Source organism: Gymnoscopelus braueri, assembly GCF_963280865.1.
Source record: "Gymnoscopelus braueri genome assembly, chromosome: 20".
In the NCBI taxonomy this organism is placed as follows: Eukaryota; Metazoa; Chordata; class Actinopteri; order Myctophiformes; family Myctophidae; genus Gymnoscopelus; species Gymnoscopelus braueri.
In genome coordinates this window covers 25,051,401-25,062,479 of record NC_137622.1, presented here as the reverse complement: position 1 = coordinate 25,062,479, position 11,079 = coordinate 25,051,401, and the positions used below count along the sequence as shown (strand labels likewise).

At 40.5% G+C, this 11,079-nt stretch overlaps 1 long non-coding RNA gene across 1 annotated transcript; it reads left to right on the top strand.

Moving 5' to 3' along the window:
* Positions 1-4,594: 4,594 nt before the first annotated feature.
* On the top strand, positions 4,595-6,863 carry LOC308075980. The gene is made up of 3 exons (XR_013932238.1): positions 4,595-4,685; positions 5,012-5,100; positions 5,876-6,863. It is a non-coding gene; the product is annotated as an uncharacterized lncRNA (long non-coding RNA).
* Positions 6,864-11,079: the final 4,216 nt, after the last annotated feature.

Below are 11,079 nucleotides of genomic sequence, written 5' to 3'. Positions count from 1 at the left end.
CGGACACACGGACGGACGGACGGACGGACGGACGGACGGACGGACAGGGGGCAAAACATACTCTCTCGCCATGCCTTTCGGCCTGGCGGAGACAATAAACATGATTCGGGACTGGGGAGTTTTTCGTGTCAAAATAAAATGTATCTGGAACGGTGGGTCGCACAGGGACGGGGCCGGCTCGTTTAATCCCGGATCGTCCCGATCGAATGGTGTATGGCCTGAGTCAGCAAGGCACTCACTCCCCGGCCCGCCTATGGCTGAAAAATGCGGCTTGTAGATCTTCTCTTTTTGCGGCTGACCGCAGCCAGCCGCTATGCCGACTAGGAAACGTCACATTTCGCTGCCCCCAGCGACGTGCTGCTGCTAACAGCGCCACCGCTCCCACCATTAGCACGGCCGCTACGACCATGCACCGCTTTTTCTTTAATGAACCTGTGATGGGATGTTGATTGATTAAACAATGTTTTTATTGAATGATAACAACATAACGTATTATTTAATACTATGAGATGCCAAAACTAAATGCAAACATATTTTTTTGCTGCTGTAGGCTGGCGTTCCCAGTCCATTTGCGAATGCAATGGACAAACGTGGCAAACATAGCCTAATCAAATCTCACAGGAACAAATTACATACTGCACAGGCTTATGTAACTATCTCTCATTTGTTTTTCACTGTATGGGAGGAAACTGTTGCCAAAAAGATAAAAAAGAGAGAAGTAGAGTATGACTCAGATACAGAAGTGGTTCAATTTGAACCTCCACTTCATGTTGAAATGTCTTGTCCAGTAGATCAGATGGAGTTGCAGCATTTTAGGTTGTCACCTTTTGAGGGTACAAAAGGTCAAATGCCACCGCAGCAAGACCGTCAAATAAAACTATGATTTTAACTCCACACTCAGTGTTACATTTAAGGGTTAAGCATGATTTTATTTTTTAATACAAAGCAAGCATAACTTTCAGTGAAATCAATAAATGAAAAAGCTGTTTATTTCACAATATAATGTATTGGTTTATTCGCTTGTTCTTCCATAAAGAAATGGTGACGCCAGGGATTGAACCCAGGACCACATGTATGCAAGACATGCACTCTACCACTGAGCTACATCCCCAACAGTACCTGTTTGTCTGTCTGTCCGTTTGTCTGTCTTTCCCCTTTTTATGCCCATGCAGGTATGGAGATGTCTCTATCTGTCTGTGATCAGGTTACTCCATGCATGGGGATTTGCGTGTTTATCTATATTTTTTGGGAGATCCGCTGATCTCCCAAAAACTACAGACGGACACATGGTCAGACCGACGGACGTACACAAGATTTTGCACATTTATTGTAAGATATTTGATATACAGTAGATATGTTTATAAATGTATAGATAGACAGATGGACAGAGAGACAGATTGATTTAGTTCCAGGTGCCTGACGCAGTGCCCTGACAGCCTCATCCTTCTCTCTCTGACTTTGTCTGTGACCGGTGGTACTGTAGGTCCCCGTAGGCGTAGAGGACCACATTTCTGATGTGGTCCACCAATGTGACGCCTAGTGCCATTCATAGCATTCTTGTGTAGAGTCCATCCAGGGCCCTTTCCTGTTGTGCTGTGAGGGTGCATGTCTCAGCCCCATACAGCTGGTACTGACTCCACTATAGCTACGAACAGCCGCCTCTTGAGGTCTTCTCCCATGTCTGATTTTCCACACTCTCCTCATCCCAGGGCATTCCAGGCAAGTGCCCTACTTCAGGTCCTGTTCCGTTGAAGCAGTCCAGGCCCCGAGATATTTGAAGTCCTTGACTGCCTCTCGAGCACCGTCCTGTCGGCAGTGGCAATGGTTTTGTCCTCTGTGTTAACTGTCAATACTGTTTTCTTGGCATTGAGCTTGAGGCCGATCTTCCTGCACTCCATTTCTACTGCCAGTAGTAGTTCCCTTCCTTTCTCTACTGTATCCGAGACTAGGGCAATGTCATCTGTGTAGTCGAGGTCAGTAATCATGACCTCGACACCTCGATGTCCTCGGGACCAGCGTGTAGAGAGATTTGAGACTACCTTGGGAATATTTATTTTAAATAAAGCTTTAGTGGCTTCATAGATTCGTTTGACAGCACTTTCATCAGTGTTGTATCAATTTTATGTCCACAGACCCCCTAAGACCCCTGTCATACAGTATTGTAGTGCACAGTTTTATTAAACTATATCATATTTATAAACCATACAGTATTGTAGTGCACAGTTTTATTAAACTATATCATATTTATAAACCATACATACAGTATTGTAGTGCACAGGCTTATGTAACTATCTCATATTTGTTACCTACTGTATAGGAGGAAACAGTTGCCAACAAGATAAAAACAAAGAGAAGTAGAGTATGACTCAGATACAGAAGTGGTTCAATTTGACCCTCCACTTCATGTTGAAATGTCTTGTTCAATAGTAGATCACATGGGGTTGCATCAGTTTTGCAACTGACAACTGGTTTGTAGCTGACAACTGATTCTATCTCTTCACCCTCAGTGATGGTGTTCTGAATGGGACGACCATATGTCTTTTGTCTTGATACATTGAGTTGAAGGAGTTTGTTTTTGCACCGATTCATCGTCATGACCGTCAATTGTCAATCTTCAGGATATATCGGTTATGAAACTTGCCCCTACAGTCATCTAAACACAGAATATAAATGAGTTATGAGTAATTACAGAACACACCCATGGGGTGAAGCAGTAGATGAACAGAGCTCACCTGACATGCTCTCATTCAGCCTCACCGTCTCATATTGGAGAGGATCCAATCAACAAAACTAGAGTCAACACCAAAGTAGTTTACAGAGTTAATCTACAAACAGGCGGGGTTGAATAGTGTCGCTAATAGCATCCTGTACACCACCCTGCCAAGACCTACAGTATATGCAAACTGCAATGGATCAAGAGGGTGTTTGTCCAGAAGTTCCTGTTTAATCAGTTTCTCAGCGGACTAGTTTGATCAGGGACGTCAGGGCAATTACATACATACAGTACATACATACATACATACAGTACATACTGTACATACTGTACGTACGTACGTACATACATACTGTACATACATACATACATACATACATTACATACGTATGTACGTACGTGTACGTACGTATGTATGTATATATATATAGCAAGACAATGACTGAACCCCTAATTACTCCCAATGAGCAATGAGCAGGTTGATGCCTTGCATGGTTTCCTGCACCGTCGGTGTGTGAATGTGAGTGTATTGCGCTTGTTGGTTCTCAGCACACTTTCAAATTGGGGATATTAATAGGCCTTATTTTAAAATGATTATATTTGTGTATGAAATCTTGCATTAAAAGACCATTTAAGCATATATGGATGTTTTGAAGTAAGTAAAAGTAAAATCACCATTCCAGTCAATTCCCCATACTTGAATTATGCAGAGAAGTGGGTTCATATGAACAACATTGAAAGTTGTTCATATATTTGCTGTAACAATGTGCATGTGACAATATAGGGATCCACATATTCAACGCATGTTAGGTTGATAACTACCACTAAGCTACTAGTCTGCAATGGTTATCATGCCAAACTGTGAACTAGAGATGTACAGCTAGTCAAAAAAAATCAAACCTAGATTTGCCCACCCATTTCATAATCATGGCTCCATTTTGGGGCTCTGGCTCATGGACTAATCAAAGCAAACAAGTTTACAAAACTGAGGCACTGTCTCTGTCCTTTTTTTTATTTTTAAAGTTATTTGTGAGTGCTGTCATAAATGTTGGGATATTGTGTTTTTAGAAGTATATTGGGTTTAATACCAAAGAAGTTTTACTCTGGGAACTTGAAGGTGAAATCAGACTCCTACATTCATTGCACTGACCCAAGTTTATATACTGTATTTGTAGGCCAAAGATATTTTGTAATGTTCAACATTACATTACATTACATTACATTACAGTCATTTAGCAGACGCTTTTATCCAAAGCAACTTGCAATAAGTGCATTCAACATAGGTAGGCAAGAAAACTAAGTTCACCGGAAGTCTTCTTCTAAAACAAGCAACTAAGAGTATACCTAGCGCTAAGGTAAAAGTGCTATATATCAGCTACCTACTTTCTTAAATAGATGAGACAAATAGGAAGATCAAATGAGCAAGAGCTAAAACCAATAAGTGTATCAAAATAAACAAGATCCAATAAAACAAGAGCGCGTACAAATAATTGACAACAAGTAGGCAAGGCTAAGTGGAAGGGTCAGGGTAGTGTTTCCTGAAGAAATGGGTTTTCAGCCTGCGTTCAAGGTTTATTTATTACATCTAGTATACATGAGAGTAAATATTTTTGTTCTGGTTCATCATACATTGTAGCAGCAATAAAAATATAGCCTGCCCTATTGTGTGTGCCCTGGGATCTTTTGGCTATGCCAGGTGTGCCTTGGCACCAAAAAGGTTGGGAAACACTGCTCTAGGGATCCCTATTAAATTGAATGTCTCATCACATCTTGTATGCTCCTTATATTTTAGTATAAGTATTAGTATTTTCTGCCATAACAGGTTACACCCACATGGGTAGACCAACCCATATAAATAGAGTGGATGCTCACTGAACAGGACGGAAGTGTTCTGCATGCATCAGTGTTACTAGTTACCAGGGTGTTATTGCTGCGTTCGTCATTTTCCATTGCGAGCTACAAGAGACTGGCGGTAAGAATTGAGAGTGTGTTTACACAACGATTCATGTATGTATTTCTGATGTGTTTTATAGTTTTGTGTGTATATCTCATGTCAGTAATTTGTCGTTGTGTTGTTGTTTGTATTTCCTTTTCTAGGTTTATAACCTACTGGCCTAAAAGTGTTAGAGTATGTTTGTATTGTGTGTTATTGTGTATTAGTATAATAAAACCATCAAAGACACCGGTCTGAGTTGTGGCCGCTAACTCGGTTGCTCAAATACCCTTTACAAGGGGAGATCTAATTTGTTGCATTGCTTGTGTGACTGGCTAGATAATTGTACAGTTGTGCCAATATAGGTCAAGGAACCGAAGTTCAACCCCAATCCTAAACAACGCAAATTCACTGTTGCATTTCGCTGATCAGCACTACAGTGTACATGACACAGGTAATTATCCCGTCTTTATCCATAGCATTTTTGTGTATATATTGCCAACATAAAAAATTGCTCAATTGTAAAAAGCAAATGCAGAGTAGTTAAGTATGTTGCTGTAATAACAGCAACATACTTAACTACTCTCTGCATTTGCTTCTCTTTTTTTATCACGATGACAGAAAGTCTTCATTAAATATGTATTTTATCTTCTGACATCATTAATTGACATTCTAAAGAAATGTTTGAAGAAATTCAATAATTGTGAAAATAGCAGATCTACAGTACAAGCTTACAACATGTCACGATTCAACATGTCGCAAACATGTAGATCAGCTATTTTCACTATTTTTGAAATAGTGCTTAAAGGAGTAGTTCACCCAAAACATTCATGGAGATTTTTTTTTTGTTTTTGTCGCATTCCTAAGCCAATAATTTGATGACGGAGACTCCATTGAGACCGATTACATCAAATGATTGGCTTAGGAATGCGACAAAAACAATCTCCATGAATTCAAGGCTTCATGGGGTGTGTAATTGATAGAAAATAAGTCATTTTTTGGGTGAACTACTCCTTTAAGTCAGTTAGTGACTGATTAGTGTCACTAACTAATCAGTTTGTGTGTACGTTTGGGTCACGGGGGTCCCTTCCTAGAAATGTAGTTAAAAGAACAATAATGGCTTAGAAATGTGGTGAAGTGAAAGTCATTAGTTTCCAAAAAACTAATACTCAAGCAATGATACAGCCCTCAAGTAAATATACTTTGTTTCTGTCCAACACTGACCATAGGGGTTTCTGTCCAACACTGACCATAGGGAATCATGAAGGCTTACTTTCCATGCCTGCTCCTGGCACTACTCTGCACCACAGTGCACTCTGTGCCGCCAGAAGGCTATACGAGGTTCCTAAATCAGCACTTCTTGGTTAACATGAACCCAAGCACCTGTGACCAAGTGATACGGGATAGGGAGATCTACACGGGCCGCAACCATGACGAGTGCAAGGAAACCAACACCTTCATCACCAGTGCACGCCTCAGCGACATCAGGAACATCTGTGGGCGTGCTGGAGAGCCATACCCGCACAACGGCGTGCTTCTGACGAAGAGCTCCGGCTTCTTTGTTATTTTGGTTTGTAGGCTTCAATTTAACGATGGCCCACAGCGATGTCGGTACGGTACCAAAACCAAAACCAGCACCAGGAGGATCGTCATAAAATGTGAGAACGGCTTCCCTGTGCACTTTGGAGGAGACATCTTAGAAGTGAATTAGGTGCCACTGCTGTGTAACCAAGCTGGCTCTTGAATTAAATAAAAATATGATTTACATATGTGTTCTTCATTTTAAGAGGAACCCCCCCCCCCCCCCCCGTAGTGTGTTATCAAAAGTGTGCTCTGTTTTTTACCAGCGATGACTTGGTTTCTGGAGTGATAACGTTTATCTAGCTAGCTGCACCCTCATCCATCTGTCATACACCAAACACCCTGTGATAAAAAGGTTTGGTTGGAATACTTAATAAGCCTTTATAAAAACTTTAAAACCAAGTATGTACATTATTCACACACAAACTCACACACTTTCTGTCATTCTTGTCTCTCCATTGCACTTGCATGTTGATTGCAGAATGTGTGCCTTTTTGTCTCTTTTTTTTTCCACACATAAAAGTGCTCACATTGCCAAGTTAAGAGACAATTGCAAGAAGGGAAATATAGTCTGTCACACATCTATGATTATTGTACAGTTATAACAATGAAAAGCAATAAAAGACATTGATTTTATATCTGAAAATGTTAAATATCGTTTTTGTCAGGCATAAACCTTGTATGTCCAAAACCAGCTCAACACATCACATTGCGACATGTTGTGAGCTTGTAAGGTCATCTATTTTTTACGAACGACAAAGTAGGGCATTCATTTATGGGGGGAAAATTATTAAATTTATGGAGATAAAAAGTTTCTGCCCAACAGCAACAACATCTGGGCTAAAATGAATAGCCTTTACAAACATCGACTTAGAACTAGACGCGTCGCAATTCAGGGCAATTGCAAAGTGTGGTTGCACCGACGCAAGTCGCGGGTCACTGCCGCCGGGACTCGAGGAATACGCTGAGAGGAATACCGTCGGAGGCTGTGCCAATTACATTGTCACGTCACTCCTGAGATCACTTGCGTTTCATTTTGAGAGGATTGATCCCCCCAAAATAAGGTTTTTGCATCAAACGGTTACATTTTGAGCATTTGTGGCACCCCCTATGGATCAAAGTGGAAATGCTTTTGGGGATTTGTTGAGTAAACCACCCTTGACATGTGATTCAAATTTGGGATTGACTGGACGTTTCGTTTGTGAGTTTTGGCCTTTTTTGTAAAACAGGCCCCTGATTTGGACAAAATATGTGGGAAAAGGAGCTAAAAGTGTGTTTTGAAGAACATTCTAAATGGCGGAAAATCTATCCTGACGCAAATGGGCGTGGCCTATATGGGGAGTTGCGTCATGACCCAAGGAATCTAGGGGATTTTTTTTTTCTAGGACCTACGGTTCAAGAGTTATATGCCAAAACGTAAAGTGGGCTGTTATAGCGCCACCATGAGGCCGACTGGTGTAATTCTTTTTAAAATAATTTCGGACTAAATTATGAACCTCCCCTCCAAATCTGGTAACTCTAGCTCTTACGGTTTCAGAGAAAAAAATACTTGAATTTGAGTTTTTTCACTTTTCCATTAAAGTGGATGGGGAAATTTAATGCACTAATAAATCAATATCAATTAAACTATTTAACCAATCTCTTAGCAAAATACAAGCGCACGATTCCCGGTGAAGCCGGTCATTTTGACATATGGCACTAAATTGGGAAAAATAAACTGTGGGAGGAGATGCGGTTTGAAATAAAGTTTATCTATAATAATAATAAAGTGCGAAGATTACTATAGTCTGGTTGCCCTGTTAGGGCAACCAGACTAATTAGAATACGATTTTCAAATCAATTAAAAAAATCGATCTTGTTTTTAGTTGCAATTATAATATATTTGTGGCTTGTTTCATTTGTCAAAATATATATATGTTGAATTCAGACAGAGTGATGTATTTTATTTTTTTTTTCACTGCCAGGCAGGAATATCTTATTCACAGAAACTGATGAGAAGTCCCACACAGGTGGCTAGAACAAACATGCTTGTTTATTTCGATCTTTTATAAGTTACTGATATATTCACAGGCCATAGGGGCCACAGTCTTTCCTCAAATGAAAACTGAACTAAGCACGATAAGCAGCTTATCAGTTGAAAATCACAGCAGAAACCTGTCCTTAAAAGGGATTGATCTCAAATAAAATATAAAACGTCATATCTGATAGTCCAATGTGCAGTTTGTTGGATATTTGACAATAATACTTGATGATTTGGATTCCAACCAAGTTCAAGTAAAGTTATTAAGGACAAATAATTAACAAAAATGAGATAGGCCATAAGCTGTGCCATTTCTATCATTTGACTGAGCTGCATCATGAGAAACATTGAAACATAACCACAAGATGGCAGTAACACAAAGGTAGAGGGGCCTATAACCAACCAGTGTGTCCTTGTCAAAACCTGGGTATTATCCATTAGTTTAGGAAATACAAACTATCTGATCAACACTTATTATTAACTTTAAAAACCTTAACATATTAACAATATGTGCATGACATCATCATCATCATCATCATAATACATCCAATGTAGCTGAAACGGCTTTCCAAGCAGCAGAAGAACAGATTCAAATTCACAAATCTACTAAGCTCTACCAATGTAGAGGTTGAAGCCTTCTAGTTAACATATTGTGTTGTACATCTTCATGTCTCCCTCCCTCTCTCTCTCTCTTTTTTCCTGGCACAGTCAAGGCAGATGGCCACCAAGAGCCTGGTTCTGCTCAAGGTGTCTTCCCGTAAAAAAGGGGACTTTCTCCTCGTTACTGTCACCAAATGCTTGCTCAGGGGGGAAATGTCATCTCCCTGCTCAAGTGCCTTGAGACAACTTGTGATATGGCACTATAACAACATTTAATTTAATTCACTAAAAGTATGAACGAATTATTTCATAATCAAGCATTCAAAAGTAAACAAATCACAAGACATTGTAATACTAATTCAGAATAAAAAACAGGGAAGCAAACAACATGAGATGTCTTGTGCATTTCTACCATTAGGCCTAGACTCTGCACTCTGCAAACATATTATTTCACACAATAAAATATGCCATCACAATTAGATCAACATCCACTACTGTACCTTACAGTAAGTGGCACAACAGCAAACTTCTTCGTGATATCATCCAGAAACATTGAATCCATTCATTATAGAACACAGCACCATCACAGTTAGATCAATATCCCCCACGACTAGTGGCAACACTAAGTGGCAACTCCATGATACAGCGGTCATCCAGAAAACCTTCAACCCATCAGAATAGAATAGAAAAGAATGTACTCACAATTAGTAGACCAGAATGGATGGCTGGATTTTCACTAATCTTGGAGGGAATGATCAGAAGGCTGCCTTGAAGTGATGATAATCTTTTGGGGTAATGTGATGCCATGCCATGCCATGGGAGAGTGCGGTCTAGCCAACACCAACTCGGGACTCCTGAATCGCTGCCCTCCAGAGCTCTGCAGTGTTGTTAGCTCCGCTGTCACGCCGCAGAGTATCTACGTAGGTAGGGCGCCTTTTCTCATCAGTCTTCTTCACCAGCATGTTGCATTCTCGCTGGTGGATGGTGATGAGGCGGTCTTTGACTACTCTTAGTCATACTCCACCTCAATGTAGACCTGGCCCGGCGCGATGGGGCAGGTCCTCCATGACGCCAATGACCGTCTCTCTCTCTCTCCCCTCTGGAAGGACGCTCACCACGGGACAGACAGAGTTATCAGCAGGGCTCGCCAGGTGAAGGCTGGAGACAGCAGATAGACGCGGGGGTCAGGACAGAAGTTCATTGAAGAGAAATCATTATTTCTTTATTAATTTTGTGTTTATCATGATTCCCTGACACTTGCCACACTTGGTAATATTGAAACATTTATCCCTATAAAGCAGAGTGAAATTGAAAAAAAGAAACAAATAGTAATAATAATGATCATGATGATAATGATGAATAATGTCACTTTCTGTCATTTGTCTTTTTACATATACAGCAGCCTTTCAGTTTCTAGGAACACACACACACCACACCACACCACACCACACCACACTCACACCCACACCCACACCCACACAGAACAAGAGATGTTGGTGCAGGCAGGGTTTTAACACCCTGAGATTGAATTGTCAGTCACGACTAACCAACATAAATGAGGACAGAATAGACACAGCAAAGGCCTATAGGGCCTATATTTGGACAAATAACATCTGCAGGCCTCTCGTTATTTATTTTCAACCGTTATAACCGTGTCTACTCTTATTTTGAACTCAATGTGTCTACTGTACACCTTTGCAACCAAATAATTCCATAAAATAGCACCACAACAACAACAACAACATCATAAACACAGATAGATCTGATGAACATCCACTACTGCTGCATCACTACTGCTAGTGGCACAAAATGTCAGAATCAGAATATAGAATAATGCTCACCTATCAGTAGGTCTACTCTAGCCTATGACACTTCTGCTCCGAGTTGAATCTCATGACTGTCTTTCCATTCACCACAAAATGTCTAAAACACTGCATGATTCACTGCTTGAAGGCCACAGCCACACTGGGCCTCTGCTGTACAGCATGTATTGTGCTTGCTATACATACAGTACTGTAGGCCTTGAGAAATTAAAATCATCACTGTATGATGTATAATTCTATGGTATGATGTTCCTCACATGGCAGCCATAATTGGCCAAACACTGGGCTGCTTAATTACTTCCTTTACATGTGTTGAACTGTTGATATGGCTCTGTTCCATTTAATGTCCAGTAGTGAGTGAGCCAGCACCCCTAGTCTGACCTGAATGGAACACAACCTTAATCATTAT